Source organism: Lissotriton helveticus, chromosome 7 (assembly GCF_964261635.1).
Source record: "Lissotriton helveticus chromosome 7, aLisHel1.1, whole genome shotgun sequence".
NCBI lineage: Eukaryota > Metazoa > Chordata > Amphibia > Caudata > Salamandridae > Lissotriton > Lissotriton helveticus.
Window position 1 is genome coordinate 702,363,646 of NC_136068.1, and position 18,074 is coordinate 702,381,719.

At 45.5% G+C, this 18,074-nt stretch overlaps 1 long non-coding RNA gene across 1 annotated transcript in view; it reads left to right on the forward strand.

The window, feature by feature from the left end:
- Window positions 1-17,643, forward strand: part of LOC144766983 (uncharacterized) — a 109,489-nt gene extending 91,846 nt beyond the window's left edge. The window contains exons 3-4 of the long non-coding RNA XR_013598013.1: window positions 17,131-17,241; window positions 17,546-17,643. This is a non-coding gene — a long non-coding RNA (uncharacterized LOC144766983). The remainder of the gene's footprint in view (window positions 1-17,130; window positions 17,242-17,545) is intronic.
- Window positions 17,644-18,074: the final 431 nt, after the last annotated feature.

Below are 18,074 nucleotides of genomic sequence, written 5' to 3' on the forward strand. Positions count from 1 at the left end.
ACAAGATCTTTGCAGATATCAGAGCGCTTTACAGACGAAAGGACCAACCCGTGAGTAGATAACAATTGGGGTGTGGAAGGTCCATGCGGGAGCATAGTCAGACAGATACATCAATAATGATACAAGTACAAATACAAATACAAGTACAAATACGTGGTAGCTTAAGCATTCAGGTACCATAGTCAGACAGATACATCAATAATGATACAAGTACAAATACGTGGTAGCGTAAACCCTCAGGTAGGTCAATAACATGAGTCATACAAAAAATGCACAAAGATCAGTAGAACTGAATGGTACAGCGTCTGTAAATATCAACCCCAGTAATAATTCAGGTGTATTTAGCGATGAGGATAGCTTTTACTTCTTTCTTAAAAGTATGGTGGAGGAGATGAGCCTGGTTTCAGGGGGAAGTGAGTTCCAGATCCTGGGTGCCATTCCTGAGAAGGAGCGTTTATACGTTTTTTCCTTGCGGAATCTTTGGGGCTTTAGCAAGAGATTGTTTGTGCCTCTAGTATTTCTGGAGCCAACAGAAATCGTCAGCTTCTGGGCGAGGTATCCGGGTGAGCTCAGGTGAACAGCCTTGTGCGTCAAGCAGGCGATTTTCAGATGTATTCTGGCTTCAAAAGGCAGCCAATTCAGGGCTTTCAGGTCAGGGGAAATGTGGGAGTGTTTTTTTGATCCAGTGATGAGTCTCGCTGCGGCGTTTAGAGAAGCTCTTATGGGTGTCGTAGTAGTTAGGGGGAGACCGCAGAGGGCGATGCTACCGTAATCTATTCGCGGGATGACTAGTGCTTGTACCGCAGTTTGGAAATCTTTGGCTGGAAGAAAGGGTTTGAGTTTCCTTACGGTATTGATCTGGTAGTTCGCACCCTTAGTTGCTTTGTTGATGTGTTTCTGCATGTTGAGGTTGGTGTCAAGTGTTATGCCTAGAGATTTTGCTGAGTCCACGATGGTGGGATGAACATTGAGTGCGGTTAGGTGTTTAAGCCAGATTTGAGCGGTAGTGATCTTCGCGGGAGGTGAGATCAAGAGGAACTCTGTTTTAAGAGCATTGAGTTTGAGATGATTAGCGGCCAGCCAGGATTGGGTGCTTCTGATCGTTGAATTCAAGAGCATGATGTCTTTGGGTGATTGTAATTTGAGATAAAGTTGGGTGTCATCGGCGTACATGTGGAAGTGAACATTGGATGCTTGTAGCAAGGTGGTGAGAGGTTCCATAACTAGGTTAAACAAAGTTGGGGATAGGGAGGATCCTTGTGGGACGCCTAGCGATACAGGTATTGGCAAAGACATCAAATTGTTACTCTTGAATTTCTGCGATCTGTTGTGTAGAAAGGACGTAAACCAATTGAGCACAGTTCCAGATATACCCATTCTTGTGTTTAATAGATCGAGTAAGTTCTCATGTTTGACCGTGTCGAATGCAGAAGAGAGATCAAGAAGGATGAGGAGGCAGGTATCGTTTTGATCTAGGATTTGAAGGGCGTCGTCAATTATGTGAGTCATAGCAGTTTCTGTACTGTGATCTGCTCTGAAGCCTGATTGATGAGGATTGAGTAGATCAAACTGATTAATGTGTTTAGTCAATTGTATTTGAACGCATTTTTCCAACAATTTGGCAAGAGTCGGAATATTGGTTATGGGACGGTAATTATTTAGATCAGAGGGGTCGGCTGTGGGTTTCTTTAGTAGAGGTGTGACTTGTCCAACTTTGAAGGAGTCGGGGATGGTCCCTTGTAGAAGTGAACTGTTGATAATTTTAGTCCAGAGTGGGAGGAGCGACGGGGTAAGGTCTTTGACAGCGTTGGCAGGAAGTGGGTCTGTGAGGTGATTGGCTGGTTTCACAGTGCTGAGAAGACTACCAATTTCTTCTTCCGAATAGGTGACAAAGGATGACCATGTAGCATTGTTTTTTGGTTCAGTGGGTGCTGTGCAGTGGTCTTTGGGGTAGAGAGTTACGTCAATGAGGAGATCGTTTTTTATGTTTTCGGTTTTTTGGATAAAGAAAGAGGCGAAGTCTTCACAGGAGGGTGCTTCGCCCAAAGTGCTGAGTGGTTGGGGTTGTTCCTTGGATTGTGTTCTGATTAGCTCAAACAGCTTTCTCAGATGATTTTTGGCTTGGTCCAGTTGACGGCTGAAGAAATTCGATTTTGAGCGTTTTATTTTCCTGAAGTAGGCGTTTCTCTTTTTCTTCAACGTTTTTAAGTGCAGTGCGGAGGGGGCTGATCTCCAGGTGCGCTCTGCCATTCACATCGCCCGTCTCTCCTCATTGAGACTCCCGTCGTACCAAGGATTGGACATTTTTGTGGAGGCTCTTTTTAGCTGCATAGGTGCAGCTTCATTAGCTATAGAGGTCATAGCGTTGAGATAGTGATCCGTCAAGGATTGGACATCCGTAACGCCAGTAGGGGGCAGTAAGAGGTTGCAGCTGTTGGGGGGTAGAGAGTTTGGGTTGAGTTTTTTCAGGTCTCTTTTCCAGACTTTAGGCTTGCAGGATTGAACCGGGTTAAATTTGACTTTTTCATTGACGAAGAATGTGACAATATGATGATCTGACCAGTCACAGGGTTGGATAGATTCAAGTTGGATAGAGTCCTCTTTGGAGATGATGAGGTCAATGATAGAGCCTTTCTCGTGGGTCGGGCTGTTGCTTATTTGGGAGAGGTCATGGGCATCGAGGAAGTTTTTAAGACTAATTACCACCGCGTCATTATGATCGTTCCAGTGGAGGTTGAAGTCACCAAGGTATATTTGTGTGAGTTGTCGCCCTGAATTAGTTGTGATCAGATCCATGATTTGTTGCGAGAAGGTAAGGTTATCCCCTGGTGGGTGGTAAATGCCGTGAAGAGAGCATATCGGTTTGCCCTCACTGATAATATCGAGGCAGATGTATTCAAAGGATGTTGGGGAGGGTAGGGAGGGAGAGGTTACTTTCCGGACAGAGAGGTTACTCCTGCGTATACATGCGATTCCACCACCTTTTTGACCCACCCTGTCTAGTCTAGTGATGTGGTAGTTGGGGGGAACCAGTATGTCCATTATAGGTGTAGAAGATAAGAGCTCTTCACTCACCCTGTCCTTAGAGTACGCTCTGAGAGCTTTATGCTGCCAGCCTGGTACAGGCTATTTGTTCTGTGTCCTTTTTAGGTCGAGGACTGTCGCACTGCGCAGCAGTGGGCGTAGCCGACGATTTTATGTTTTTTGTTAGTTTTTTGTTAGGGGGCTTGAACCCGCCCCTCTTCTCCATTGGCTGGCTTCCTAAACGGAGGCCAGCCATTGGAGGAGAGGGGCATCACTCGGTTCAAGCCCCGTCTTTTTCGGATTCGGGGGTGTTTTTTTTGCGTTCTTTCTATCTGTGACGTCATCCGTCACTCAGCAAAAAACACGCCCCCGATTCCGAAAATTTCGGACCTTTGCGGCAGCCATTTTTTGTTGTTGTTGTTGTCAGGAACAGTTCCGCTGCCATTCCAGGTATGTTTGCGAGAACATCCATGCCTCTGGGGTGTCAGGGTCTTCACCAGATTGTTCGGTGACAGCCCCCGCCGTGCCTGCTGGTTGGCCTTCTCCCTGGCAAGTGGCACCGGCGCACGCCAGACTTTGCTGCGAGATTCGGGGACAGGCCGCCAAGCTCTGGAGCTCCATGTTCACTTTTCTTTAGTGCTCGGCACTTGATGATGTTTGCCTTAGTCATTGTGGCGATAAGTGCCTACGGGCTGCAACCCTCCCCCCTCCCTCCTAGTTTAGCGCAATCCCAGGGCTGGCCGGGACCGGCTTCCGAAGCTGCCTCCAGTCCAGGTACGCGCGGTGGTGCATCCGTACTGTGGCGTCAACCCGGGGTCCTGGCATCGGCTGCTGGCAGGCAGGTGATTTCAAGCTCTCGGCTTTGCTTCGTGCTCCGTCCACAGTGTTTAGCTTTGCTTCGTTTCTCAGTCGTGGTTTAGTTACGAAGACAACAACATGGCCTCCGTCTGCGCCCGGTGCACGGGCGGGGGATGAGCGAGAGTTCACTTGTACTTCTGAGGAGAACTTTGTGCGTGTCTGGGATCTCCTCCATCCTCCATACCCTCCCCCCCTCCTAGAATTTGGAAGCAGACCTGCGCTTCCTGCTGTGTCGTATCTGTGCGTGAAGGGGTGGTGAAGCGCCTGGTGTATGCACGTCCGTGTTAGCCGCTACCAGTAGCAACATGTCATCGATCTGCAGTGTAACAACACACTCCTCGTAGGGCTGGGCACTTGTAGCAGTAACTACGAATACGTGCGAGAGTAGAGAGCACCGCTTGACAGACGCCTGACTGCAGCTCAGTCTTGAATCATGCGCAGGGCATTGACTCGAGGTGCTTTGTAGTCGTATTACGAGGACCGAAAAGAGCTGGCTTGATGGAGGCCTACGGCGCACCTGCTTCATGTTTGGGTTCTCGCTTAGGTCAAGCGCCCCGCAGATAGGATATAGTGTAGTGTGTGCTGTTCACTCGGCGCACCCTCGTTGTGGGTAAGATGTTAATTTTGTGCTGCTCGCCTCCAGATTGGATGTAGTGGGTGTCGTTCACTTTGTGCATTCTTGCTGTGGTTGGTAGTTTTCATGATGAGCTGATCGCTGAAGTCTAATACCCTGCAGATAGGGCGTAGAGTGTGTTGTTCACGTGGTGCATTCTTGCTGTATGTGGAGGTGTTCATTTTGTGCTGCTCCGCTCCCAAAGTGCAAGCACTAAACCGAAAGGGTGTTGTGTACTTTGTGCTGTTCACCTGGTGCATTCTTGCTGTGGGTGGAGGTGTGCTGACACACTGCTTTAGGCTGTAGGGCTGCAGCAGTGTATTAGTGATAGGCAGTCTGGTGCCTCTGAGTTGTCGCACACTGCATTCAGCTCTGGTGCTGGGAGTGCTTGCTAATGACAGATAAGCTCCAGGATATGGAAATGTGCAGAGACCCTGCATTAGTCTCCTCTACTGAATTCAGTTTCCAGTAATAGAGAAGGTCTGTGACTCTGAGGGCTGATGTCACACTACATTGGGCTCGGGAGCAGGGGCAGTTTTCTAGTAACAGAGATGCTCTCCGACTCTGAGGGTTGTGACACACTGTATTGGTCTGTAGAGCCAGGGGTCGTTTTTAGTGACGGAGAATGTCCATGCCTTTCAACTGTGCAGACAGACTGCACTCGTCTCTGCTGTTAGGGATGTTTTGTTAGTGGCAGAAAAGCTCTCTGCCTCTGAGGTGTGCAAATTGCAATCCTCTTTATTCTTAGAGCTGTTTGTGAGTGAGAGAAGTTCCATTAATAGGTTCAGTCGATGTCGCACGATTTACAGCCATGAGCAGCAAGTATGTGGAATCCAGAAATTCTGGCGCCTAGGATGTGCTTGCAGTTTCTGCTAGAGGTGGACCCCACAGTTTAAAGGACAATTTGCATAGTCTGGAAGATTGGATTTTCAGTAGAGAGCGCCATTAAAAGCATGCACTGAAAAGATCATTAATTTGGGATTTATATTGCGAGTATGCTTTACCACTATTGACTAGCACAAGCAGTTCAAAAGCATAGCTTTGGCAGTAGCTGATGAGCTTCCCTCTAACACAGCAGGTGCAGCATGAGTTTAGGGGGAGTGCTTGCTTCCCCACGCACACAATTGGGACAGTATAAGCAGAGCGGGGTCAAATCAAAACACACACACACATTCAAGCACGCACTCACACACACACACGTGTTAGAATACAGCCAGCAGGAGTGCAAGTTTTCTTCACTCACACACAGATCAGCAGTACAATATAGACAGCAGCGCAGTTTCCCTCACACACAGAATATGTCCCTATATCGCCCCAATACTCAGATCGCTACATTGGCTACTGATTAGGAAGATAATTATCTTCACATCCTTTCTTATAATCCACTCCTTTATCCATTCCTCATCTCCTACGTTTACGACAGCCAAATCGCACTTCCTTCTAGTGATAAACTCTTAGTAAAAATCCTAGTATGGTGGGGATTGAGAATAGAGTGTTCTCCTTCACTGCTGCTCATGGATGGACCTCTCTCCCCCTTCAGTTAAGTTATCTTTCAGTCTTGTCCATCTTCCATAGTAACATTTATACAAGCAAGCAAAACCGCGGTAATCTTTTTCACCAGTGTTCTGTTTTTCTTCAAATCACCAGAGCCTGTTGTAGCTCAACTCAAGTTTGACTATTGTGTGCAACATTCCGTTTCATCAGTTAATGCTCTTTATCCCCATCTCCCAGTTTCACAATTTTAGGCGCAGTTACATGCTCAAACGTAACCTGTTTCAGTTCACTGTAGAGGAACCTTCGGGCCATCCCAGGACAAACAAAGGGGTGGGTAGGCTGAAGGGAAAAGGCGAGAAGTGGGTGTCACTGAAACAACCTGGATTCCAGGCGATCCCTTAAACCTTGGCTTCGAACGGTGTGAGGCTGTGCTAAGTAGTGTCCTTACCACACCTTGATGCTTTTGCTTTTCATATATATGGGAACACAGCACACATTCAAAGTGAATGTTTCCTACAATTTTGTTATGTTATTGTTCCACCTTTCTGGCCAGTTTTGACTCTTCTGAATAGAAAATGTACTTTGATTTGGATGAAATTAACTATTGAATGTTTGTTTGCGAAAAAGAACAATTGATATGTACCAGACAAAAGAGGCTTTGCTTAATTTAAGACCGAGTAAAACCCAGGTCTAAACATAGCTTGAAATTGTTTTTGTTTAGCCCGGAGGCTCCTTCACAACATTTTAATGGGGTTGGAGGTTGTAAGAAGTTGGTAAACTGATAATCATCTGAATCCGGTAATCCAATGATACAAGAGGGTTTTTAAAGCTGAATATCGCCAGGGAAGCACACTAAAAGTGTATGAAAAGATGAGTCTTCAACTACTTACTGAATTTTGTTTTAGCTTCCCTGCCCCCTGGCTGTGTTTGCTTCCCTGCCCCCTGGCTGTGCTTCCTTCCCTGCCCCCTGGCTGTGCTTCCTTCCCTGCCCCCTGGCTGTGCTTGCTTCCCTGCCCCCTGGCTGTGCTTGCTCCCCTGCCCCCTGGCTGTGCTTGCTCCCCTGCCCCCTGGTTCCCCTGCCCCCTCACTGTGCTTGCTTCCCTGCACCCTCCCTGTGCTTGCTTCCCTGCACCCTTGCTGTGCTTGCTTCCCTGCACCCTCGCAGTGCTTGCTTCCCTGCCCCCTCGCTGTGCTTGCTCCCCTGCCCCCTGGCTGTGCTTGCTCCCCTGCCCCCTGGCTGTGCTTGCTCCCCTGCCCCTCGCTGTGCTTGCTTCCATGCCCCCTAGCTGTGCTTGCTCTCCTGTGTGTGTATGTGGCTCTGTGTGTGTATGTGGCTCCGCGTGTGTATGTGGCTCTGGGTGTGTATGTGGCTCTGGGTGTGTATGTGGCTCTGGGTGTGTGTAGGGCTCTGTGTGTGTGTGGGGCTCTGTGTGTGTGTGTGGGGGGCTCTGTGTGTGTGTGGCTCTGTGTGGCTCTGTGTGTGTGTGGGGGGGTGGCTCTGTGTGTGTGTGTGTGTGTGTGTGTGTGGCTCTGTGTGGGTGGCTCTGTATGTGTGTGTGTGTGGGTGGCTTTGTGTGTGTGGCTCTGTGTGGGTGTAAATGCAATCGGTCATGCATTTGCGAGCGATTAAGCTATTGGCATTGTAAATGACAGTGCCATTTATTTAACGATTAAGCTATTGGCAATGTAAATGACAATGCCATTTATTTATGATTTAAAGAAAAAAAAATGTGATGAGCAATGCCAATAGCTCTACCTTTAATAATGCCGAGACCATTGCATTGTAAATGCTTGTTTCCTTATCCTTTTACCCTTTTCTCTGTGAGCTACTGCTGGCAGTGATTTCTAAATTCTCTAATGGTAATAGCTATTGCCTTGACTACTCTCTGATTGAGAGAGGACACTTGAACGAGTTTCCAGAACTACCCTTCATGAGGAGTTCAACTAAAATCAGATTCTATTTCAATGCTACTTAAAATGTAATGTAAATGTAAATGTAAAATTCTTTATTGTTCAGTTAATTAAAACCATTACAATATAAAGCATTCTCGATCTTTTCTGAAAGGATTATTTATGGGTTCTGGTAGGTTAGGATCTGCTGAAATAGAACAGAGACTTAGAACTATTTTAAAACTCTCTTTATTGACTGAATGTAAAAAGTAGGGTTTGTGGAGATGATTTTAACTTATGCTCCAATATAAAACGGTGGCAAAGATCCAGTTGACCTGAAGAAGAACAAGAAAAGGAGTTGGAGACCGCCTTTGTAAGTCACAGGTTGAACTGATTTAAAGAAAAGATATTTCTGCAACAACACAGCCCAAGTCAGGCATTCAAGCAGAAAATCAGTAATCTGGTGTCATTCTTCCTTAGCTGATACATGGGAAATTGTGGACTGGAGGGGATGCTTTACTCAGAAATATTAGCACATTCCATTCAAACACTCAACCAAATAGTATAATAATTGTGCACAGTAATGGGAAGCTTAAACTACCCTAGTATATTTACTCACTGCTTATCATTGGGAATGTAATCTGATTTTCTGCACACCCCTTGTGCTCTGGTACATTGACACCAGAGTAAAGCGTCACTCAAAATCTTGAGCTGCTGATCAAACATCTTTCCAAACTTAAGTTGCTTTGCAAGATCCTAAATTTATTTTGAGATGAACACTCCATCTATATTTAATTCATAGTATTATCACATGCCATATCAGACCCTAGGAATCAGTGTTGGCCTCAATAAATCAGCCAACATAGAAGGCACTCATACAAGTCAACGCCCAGAAACTTGGAAATTACTTACACCTTCATTCAGACCTCAGGATGACAGCTATCTCTCCCGGAAAGAACTGCTAATATTTGTATTTCCCATCAGCCATTCCCTAGTATGTATAGGAAAACCTAACTGAATAGTAAAATTAATTTCCACAGTCAGACATTTACCACTGTGATTACAACCTGTAGCATCTGCACCACATATTTCGTAATAGACATATTAAACTCTCAAAACTCTGAAGTGACACCTGAGGTCTACGAGGGGCTGAATAAACATATTAAACACATCAACAAGAAATAATACCTTTTGAATTATTTGGTAACAATGCACTATTGCATAATTACCAGAATCACTGAAGGATTTTGGGGCATATTTAAAGAACAAATACTGTCACTGGCTGCTTGGTGTTAGTACTTGATTCTCCCAGTACCTTGCCATACTATTCAAGCCACCAGCGGCTTCTTGATTCCTCTCCGGATAATAGCGTTATACTTTAAAACATACTCTTTACCACACAAGGACTAGTTCTTCATATATGTGTGGTTGATAATTTTTTTTTCTCTCGCAGCAAAACATTCTACTGAAAAAAATGCAATTCTGCATCCTGCAGAGGATTACTTAGTCTATGCTTTCCTCCTTTGTGCCTGATGCTTACTTTCAATAATCGTTAATTATTACCCGTAGCCCATTTTATTCCACCACATATGTTATATCACTCTCTCTACATGGTCTGTGACTGCCGGCCACCCCCCGCCATAACATGCAGAACACCGTTACACATTCAAACTTTCAACACGGAATTCTCTTTGGAAGGCGGGGAGTCTCGAGCCCGAGACGCCCCGGCCGTATTTATTAAAATATGAAACAAAATTAAAAATCGATAAAATAAACATTTACATAATTATTAAAAATGCAAACTTCAGAACATTAGATTTACATCCATTTTGACAGGTATGATGGGCTAACCTTAACAAATCTCTAATACAGCGTGTTCCTAACCGAATCTAACATCCTGATATTAAATTTGCATTTACTAATAATTTCTGTCCTACGGCAAGGTCGCTAACCGGTGTCAGATCCTTTTACCCAGCTACGCTCTCACGTCCGAGATGCGCATGCGCGACAAGGGCCCGTTTACCCTTGTGCGCTCCGTGAACTCCATTTAACCATAACAGGAGGGCCCTTACACTCGCGCCCTTAGCGTCATAGTGCATAGTGTATGTGTGGGGTGGCTACCAGCCTGAGGAAAGCGTTGACTTCCCTCCCCCGCACCCAAGCGAGCGGATATCCTGCCCCTGAAGTTCTGGGAGAGACCAATGGCCCCTCCCCCTGGGCGACCCCTTTCGTGAATGGGGCCGCCCCCACCTAAGGACCTTAAATTGCTGCTCACCGATTATGACCTTACCGCCACAGGCCAGCATAGTTGACCGACTATCTGGCCCCCCCCAACCGCCTACACTGAAAGGTCATATCTTCCTAATCAAAACCCTCTACCCCTGCTAGTTTGTTCCCTATCCATAGGGCATTCCCTGACTCTGTCAAATGGACCCCTAACCTGCGAGTAGGACAACCCCTCCAGCAATTGCCAACTCTTTCTATCAGCCGACTGCTAATCTAAATTGTTCCTCTCAAATGCACCCCTGTGGGATATACTGCAATTGAGGTGTTTGAAATAATTTCTCAATCCAAGTGTTGATCCTCTTTACCGAGTGATTCTTCACCGAGTGATTCTGCGCACTCCCAGAGTCCAAACCCCCCCTTTTCCTGCAGCCTGGGAAACGACTGAGACCCCCTATGGTGCAGTCTGGGTTTTATCTTTTGCTAACCTGCTTGCTAGTGCGATTATCCCTTCCACCAGAACCCCCTTGCCCATTTCAACCTAATCGTTGTTACCCGCAAGTCAGATAATGACTGAGGGTGGGGGGCGTGCCTATCGAGTACCTCTCATTCCCCGCTCTGGACGGACAGACCCCATCTTTGGGGTCCCTGTAGTTGCTGTGACCGGGGGTATCCTGGTACTATACGTGTACACCTCCCACTGGCGTATCGTGAAGTCTGCTAACCACCCACACCTTGCCACTACGCTCTGAGAAATGTTAAGTGTATGTCTACTACTTTACTATGGAAGTCCCCACTTCCCGACAAGGGGTGATGAGGTGTTGCATAGGCCTATTATTCCTGGGGTTGCCACGGCTAGCAATGCACACCCTTGTGCACTGCCCCATCCCTATCGTTGGCCCTACCAATTGGTAACCTATGAATATACCATGCCCACACTGGTGGCCCTGCGAGCACAGGCGCCGTTACTGTAGAAATACAATTTCCTGTTAAGGAAAATACTGCCATTTTTTGTGAAGCCACATCCCGCTCCATTACTGCGGCCAGCCCAATCTAGGGTTAACACACCAAAAACAATCAACCCAGTGCTGGCACCTCTTGCGTCCTTGATCGCTTGCCCATCACACTTGACGTTGTTGTTTGCCATCCTCTACCTGACGTACGCATCCCTTGGTCTCTCCACCAGTTGCAGCTGTTGTGGTGTGGAGTACTTCCCAGATATCCACCATGGACCCGGCCACACATAAATGGAAAAGATAAACACAAACCATTAGTGTTTCTGGCGATAAGTGCAGTACACGTGCTTGTCTCACATTGCCCTCACATGCTAAGTTTTAGATAAGATTAGCGCCAGATCCATACTCATTAACACTTCCAACTGTAAGTGTTAAGCATAGCCTCAGTTTGCGTCCCATGTACTGTGTTTGGATTAGTGTTACGGAGACAGTGCCCTGTAGAATGACGTTAATTAAAGAATAGCACCCAGTGTGCAGTACAGTGACCCAGTGCATGGGGTCCACCGGGAATACACTAGCGCCCTCATGACTCCTTAAGGATGATACACAGTGTGCAGTGCGGTGCCATGGCACATTCACTGTTACTAAAAATTCTGCTGCAGACCAGGACATCACCTCCTATTCCTGGTTTTCTACCCACGTATTTAGGCAATAGGATCTAAGTTTGAAAGAGACAGTCAGTTTGCCAGTGCAGCATCAAAGTCTTTAAGCATAGGATTAGCACCGCTCTAACCATGCTAGGCTGTAACAATGGCTTCCTATTTTCACATTCATTGTTACTAACGGAAAAATGGTGCTGCAGACAAGGACATAATTTCCTATTCCTGGTTTTCTACCCACTTCTTTATGCATAGGATATAAGTGTGAAAAGGACAGTCTGTTTGCCAGTGCAGCATCAAAGCCTTTACACAAAGGATTAGCACAGCCCTAACTATACCAGGCTGTAAAATGTAAAATGGCACAAGAGCCTTTGTAGCTCCCCACTTTGGCTTCTGGTAAATACCATCCCAGTCAACCTGACATGATGACAACCACCCCTGACATGTGTTTTACCCTCCTCAGAGAGATATACCCCAGTTCACACCCGAGTGCACGCCGGGTTGAAGTCTAAACAAAACCCGTTCATAAAGAAAATGCTGCATACGTCTACCAGAAAACCCAAGCAGAAGACTTTGGATAGTTCTCAAGTTTAATTGGAAAGCTCCCGTATATAGCACTCTCAGCATCCTCAGTATCACACTGCGTTTTGGACTCCCCCTAATAATAAATGAGACAAGAGTCTTTTACATATCCCTGCTTCCCGAATTGAATACATTACTAGGCCCCCCACGGTATTACTAGTCTTCAGATTGAAATATTCCAGTGCCTTGCTTGGTTTTCTGCTTTGAGTTGCACAGAACGTAGTTACCGTCCGTGCCTAAAAATATAGTGCCGCTCAACCTGGGAAACTGGCTTTCACGTTACTCGCGGGGAGGACCCCAAGAGAGGTCATTAGCATAGAAAAGTTTCCACAATTGTTCTAACTATCAATCTCGTTACCACTCCCGGCACGCATTAAGCTTTGGCCTTCGGTAAAAGTCTATCCAAGCCATTTGACATAATTAAAAGGACAACCCCTTACATGTACAGCACTCATTAAAGCCTTCAGAGAGGTACAACTCTGTCCCTACCCAAGGAAGCACCCAGTTTATGTGTACACGAGACCTGTCCTCTACGGAAACACACATTTTAGGGACAAGCAATAAAGTGCTGCATGAATTATGCTATAACAGAAACAGACACATCTGGGTAGTTCTCAAGTTTAGCTGGAAGCCTGGGAAACGAAAAACGATTTTCCCCAGCTGGAGTTTGAACCCTGGTCAAAACTCACTCAAAGCCCCTGTGAACTAACAGTGAGCCATCTACTCTGCTGAAATTTCCCCAGCCAAAGGCATGTATGTCATAGAATAATTAGCGAGCCCACCGCGGGGCAAGGAGCGAGCCTGGGGAGCGTGGGCACAAAGAGGCCGCTTCCCGCGCTCCCCAGGCTCTTGAACCCCACGGATGTCGCGGTCCCGCCCCGGAAGCGTAAAACTGCTTCCGGGGCAAGGCGGGACGCACGCCCAATCAGGACTGGCCATGGGGAGGGGCCGGGCACAGCCATGTGTGCGTGGGGGCCGAGCGGCCCCCACTTTCCTTTCTCATTAATCACTCGATATGCACACCTCCACTCTGTGCCCTCTCGCCCTGTCTGGGATGCCTCCCTCATTCACCTCCCCACTCTCACAATATCCTCCGTGCCTATTATCTATCTCCCAAACTTCTAATCTTGCCCTCCTTTGAAAAGTATCACTCATTGGACTCACCGTCACCATCAAAATAATCCAGATGCCTCCCATTGGATCCATGCTGAATCACCTTCTGTGAAGACTCACTCCGCCCACGCAAACACCAGTCTTCTTTAGTGAATTTAATGGGAGTACCCTCAAAAACACCAGTCTGCTTCCTCTTTGGAAACTCAATGGATGGAGAGCTTTGCTAACGGTTTGAACGTTCTCACTTTGTGCCAGCTTCATCAAATGTTTGTTGACACCCTCTGTGCCCTCACCCATCCTGTGATCATCCTTTCTGTTTTTTGCCCATCCACCCTCACTGTGCTGTTCCCATCACATCCTCCCTGCATCACCTCAACCATTCCGAGCCCAACTATGGCTCATCAAAATCTGTAAGCCCTCATGCACTCTTTATCCCCTTATTTTCTCTTCTGCCTGTTATTCACTGTCGCCTCGATCACTCTAGCCACCCTTGTCCACTATTTGTATCTTTAATCGCTCCATCCAATCAACAACTCTATGAACCTGCACCAATTCTATTCCGTCACCCACTCACTAGACCACAAACACACTATGCTCATTTAAATATTTGTGTCTCCTCTCTCATTCTCTGAGCCCTCACCCATCTTGTCACTCAGCTATGCTAAAAAATGTTTGCTCTTCTCAAACTTTCCATTGAAATTCATAGACTGCATGCATACCGTGGTTGTCACAACAAAAACCTGTCCTTCCTTTAGCTGAAAATAAGACAAAATGAGGATCATATGTTAACGTCATGGTAACGTCATCCATTCTGTTTCCCGATTACCATGTCTCTTGTCTGTAATTCTTTGCAGGTAGTGCCAGCCGCAGTCCTTGTAGTTAAGAATGGTGGGGTGGTGGGGGGGGGGAGTGGAGGGGGGCGTGGTTAGCAGATGACTACGATGGAAAAATATTTATTTCTTTCATTTTCCCTTGTGGTCATCTGTCAAACCTCCCCCCCCCCCATTCTGCCTCACCGCTCTTACCTGAATGGGCCGTGGCTGTGTGGTGGTTGGAGAAGGAAAAATGTCTGGTAATCAGGTGGCCCAAATTTTTTCTTTTCTGAAATACTAAAAATGTTTTTAAAAGTTATCGGGAGGTATGCTAATTCAGTAACAATTGATTTTTTTAAATGTCTCAGTTATTTCCAGAAGCCTTTACTGCCAGTGAGTTTTTAGTAACGGCTGAAGGAAATATTGTTATCAATCTTGTTAGTCCCCCAAAATGTTGGCTTTGTCATTTAATGTTGCTTTTCTTTTATGTACTCTGCAACCTGGCCAGACGGTACCAGCGCACTTAGAACGTTTATTTAATTTGAAGGCTAATTGTGCTTGTCATCTCTGTAGACATTGGATTGAAATTGAAATAGTCACATTAGCAGGTGACAAAGAGATAAACCAGTTATAGGTAGGTATGGAGTGAGCCCTAGCATATCAGGCATCAGCGGTGTATGTGTAATTCACAGCATAGACCAGGAGATTCTAGAAGGGTGTGGAAAGCGGGAGGGCAAGGAGTTCCTAGAACCCTTAGGACAAACAAGAGCTGATGAAAGTGTAAATTAAAAAGGTCAGAGATTTTGCTTCTCCTGAATCTCTGCAAGCCTCTAAAGGTTGTGGCAGTGGCTGAGGGGTTCCGATTGCAAGGGTATCCGTGTACAGGACTGAAACAATTATTCTGTCTCCCTCCAGATTAAGAGATGGCAAAAGCTATTAAACCCACCCTTACCCTATTTATTCTTCTACCCCAACCCCTCCATAAGAAGAGCTTTTGCACAAGGCTGGTAGGCACCTTACTGTGTGCTTGATTCTGAAGGAGGATAGAGTGAGGAAAATGGGGCAGGAAAATAGAAATCGGGAAGAAGAATTCCCATCCACGCAAAATACCATAAGCATAGAATGTTAAAATTGGTGGGTATATTGAAGACTGGGTTAAGTCCTTTAGCAGTAAGGATTCAAAGAATTTCCCAGAAGAAGGCGCCTTTGATATAGAATGCTTAAACATCTTGTATAATTTAGTGCTTAATTTGAAAAAATAAATGCCAGGGCCTTCCTTATGAGGCCACTGAAGCATGCACCACCCATTGCCCCTGCCAGCCTTGCCAATGACTGTTCCAACACAACTACGAGCCATTGCACTCCTACAAGAGTGACAATTCAGACTATTCAGGGCCCCCAAACTATGACGATGTCTTGGCAAGCAGGTATTAGTCCTTTTAAATGTTTATTTAATTAATAAACAACTGCTGTGTGCTCATCCTTAATTTAGACGAACAACGCCACCATGTGGTAGACTGTCCTAAGGACCGGTGTTGGCAATTAAGTGCCGGTCCTGAGCACTGAGACCACCGATTCAAATTAAGTACTGGCATAATTCTAGTACTGAACAATGGGCAGGCTTTCTAAGTTGCTACAGAGAAGCAATGAAGCATAAGCAAGAATCTCAGGTGCAGGTACTGAAAGACGCCCATGAAAATCTGAGATACCCATTTAAGTACTTGAGGGAGAGACTTAGCACGTGTGCCCCCACAGTATTACCGCCTCCTTAAATATTTCTAAAGCACTGGTAATAACTTATAAGCACCAGAAGAAAGGATTATGATATGCTAAATCTACTTAGCTCCTCATGCCAGCATCGAATGCAACACAAGATGCACCAGGGAATGCAGAAGTGCTGGTCAATGGACCAGCAGGGAGTGCAATGGCAAATCCAATGCAAGCGAGCGCACCAAGCATGGTGAGAGCAGCGACTACTGCAAGCAACTGTGCAAAACTGCGGAAAAACAAGACGCTGAGAAAACAATACCTTACTTTCCACCACAAGCAATCTTTTTTAGTACCTCGTCGCGCCGAAGAAGTGCAATGAAGCAGCGGGGATACCATTCCATCTATTACTAGAGATAGTCCAAGGATGATCCCAGGACAAAGGTGAGAGTGCTTGTGAGAGTGCCCCGACGCTAACATAAGCCTTTGGATACAGAGGAAGACAATCACAACTGTAATGAAATTATCCCGGCAACTCAGTTGCCTTCCTATCTCTGCAAGAGTATCCAACCCAGGAGCATGGTACTAAGTCACTAGTATGGTACTAAGTCACCGTTTATGTCTCCTGTTTCTAAACCAGCACAATGAATATCAAACAACAGTTCATGTGATAACACTCTGAAATCTGTGAAGAATTACAAACTGTATCTTAATTTTATAAAATACCACTGGGTTGATCAATTGCTTTGCGTTATTGTGCCAAGTAAAGTAAATAATTGTTAAACAAGGAGAATTGGCCATCAGACACACCTACTGATGAAGCCCCTCTTATTGCTTCTAGAGGCGCTCTATTTAATTGTGGTATTGATGTATATCCAATGAAGACCAATTAAATAAAGTTTAATAACTGTAAGCAGAAAAAAGATGCAACTCCTGCTTATTATCTTGACCATTTGAAGTATGTGTTTGATCTTTATTCTGGTATTGCTAATGCTGCAGAAACTGCTCAACAAGCGATTGGAGTGAAGATCTTTCAATGGCTATTGCCCAAGGTTTAGATGCAACTGCATGCCATTGGTATTGGATTGCAAACTAAATGTCTTTGTAATTGGTTTCTGGTACAAATCATTGTGTCGCTGTACACAAAAGGAATAATCTACCAAATTGAAACTAATGTCATTCCAATGCAATCTTTCCAGGAAGCAATCAGAGGGTCAGTGTTTTGAGGAAAGGAGCGGCAAAATGACAACAGGGAAAGGCTTACAAAGTGGTAGACTGGGAATTGGGAAACCCGAACAGAGCCAGGGCAGGTAAGAGGAGATTCTGTTCTGCCTGATGGTTTTTGATGTTTCAACTGTGGGCAGTTGGGCCACTGGACTCCCGACTGCCCTAACTTACCCCAGTGTTTGCTTGATCTGACCCAACAACCGGAATTCACCCATATTTCACAAAACTAAAATCCTACCTTTTAGGATAGACTGTGCTGTGAATGCGTTAATCCCTGTACATTAGATAAAGCAGTACATATAATGCATTTTTATTATTATCTCTCGTGGGCAAAATGATTAATGCAGTTGGCATTACTAACGTGTGTTCCTCTGTCTATCTCTTTAGATCCTATAGATGACCAACAGGTCTTTCTCTTCAGTGTACTTTAATTGCAAACCTCCTATGGACGGATCTTTTATGCATATTTATGTAAATTAAAAAGAACAGTGTATTGTACCATTGATGGAGTCTATTTGGATGTTCCTACCACGAATGCCATTCTGGCTGACCTATGCGAGAGCAATGATTCATGTGAACCCAACAGAACTGTGAAACCAGAACTTTAATCAATGTCTGATGTGTTTCATCAACCTCCTTCTACTTTGCTGTCTGAACACGCTAATGATCTAGCGCATGTATTAAGAAAATCACCAATAGTTTGCGCTTTAATAAAACAAGGGGCTTTGGTTTCTCACATAGGGCCACATTTACTAACATTTCCGTTTGCGATTTCCTAATAGCAAATCTTTGTGATTCACTATTAGGAAATCACAAACAGCTATGTACAACAGTGTGTTTTACACTGTTTGCGATTCCAAGCGGGTCTCAATTGACCTACCTCACTAATATTCATTAGGTAGGTCGCAATTTGTGA